The sequence below is a fragment of the Sturnira hondurensis genome, unplaced genomic scaffold, assembly GCF_014824575.4.
Source record: "Sturnira hondurensis isolate 20B ecotype Veracruz unplaced genomic scaffold, ASM1482457v3 Scaffold0000880, whole genome shotgun sequence".
Lineage (NCBI taxonomy): Eukaryota > Metazoa > Chordata > Mammalia > Chiroptera > Phyllostomidae > Sturnira > Sturnira hondurensis.
This window is the reverse complement of record NW_028073511.1, coordinates 473356-474569: the sequence shown is the minus strand read 5'-3', so window position 1 is coordinate 474569 and position 1214 is coordinate 473356. Positions and strand designations below refer to the sequence as shown.

Genomic DNA, 1214 nt, shown 5'->3' with positions numbered 1-1214 from the left:
GGATCCCGAGGGCTGGGCCCTTCTCGTCTGTCATTGAAGTAGGAAGGGGAGGGCAGGCTCTGGAGCCAGAAAAGGTACAGAAGGCGTGGACGAGGGACACAAAGAAAACAGGAGAAACCATGAGGAGGGTGGCACACGGGCACAGAGAGTACGACACCTCATTATTTCAATATTTATCTTGACATTTTTGTTTTGTCACCAAACAAACAGAACTCCCACTAGAATTTAAGCTTTTTTTTTTTACTCCAAGGCAATTTATTAATAGAAAACAATAATTTGAAGAATCCTGTTCAGAGACAGTGACCATAGTGACCCTGTCTTTTTGTGGGTGCTGTCAGAGGGGCAGTGGCAGGGGAGGGGGGTGGCATCCTCAATCAGTGAGATCTCCACTCCTGAGTGGGCAAGGGCTGGGAGAGCTGACAGGCCCCTGGTCCAGGGGTCTGGGCCCTGTTTCCTCCTGAGGCCCGGAGGGCGGTGACGTCCAGCTCCTTGCACCTCTGGGCCACATCCTGGGTGACCAACATGGCAGCGTATGGAGAAGACTCATCTCAGTCGGCCTTTACCTTCATCCCACCAGTCATACTGCAGATGGTTTCCTTGCCAGAAAGATCGGTGATAAAGTGTCCCTGAAGGACGCAAAGATGTGGCAGACACCGAATACATTTTCTCCTTCAGCATCTGAGGTCCGAGGTTGACGATCGGTTCTTCCTTTCTCTCCTTTCTCTTGTGAGGTAGCATTTCTCTGCATCTTCTCCGGACTCCACCACCAGGAAGGGAAAAAAAAGAAATAGAATGTTTACGTTCACTGTTTTATCTATATAGCTAGTTGCCTGGCACACAGTAGATACTCAATTATATCTGTTAATTGAGTGACACATTCTAGCTGGTAGGGTTTTATGGACTTTTGGACTTTCCTATGATGTTTCTGACGGTTATAAGCTTCCCCTGCTCTCCTTCCACAGCCACCGATGCACACAACCGAGCTGCCCCTGGGCTGGTGTGGGGTGGGCCTGGTGGCCAGGAGACCTGGCCTCCCGGGTTGATTCCGCTCCTCTTGAGGTGAGGTACATGGTCAGACAAGTCTGCCCCTGGGTCTCGGTTTCCCCACCTGCAAAATGAGGAGGATGGATTATGTTAACGGTTTGCAAAGACTTTTCCTCTCCTCCACCCTCAGGCAGTAGAACACTTTCTTCAAAGAAAAGAGAAAACCTCAA

General features: G+C 50.0%; 1 pseudogene; it reads right to left on the bottom strand.

The window, feature by feature from the left end:
- Positions 1 to 258: 258 nt before the first annotated feature.
- Positions 259 to 750, bottom strand: LOC118993865 (40S ribosomal protein S14-like; annotated as a pseudogene).
- Positions 751 to 1214: the final 464 nt, after the last annotated feature.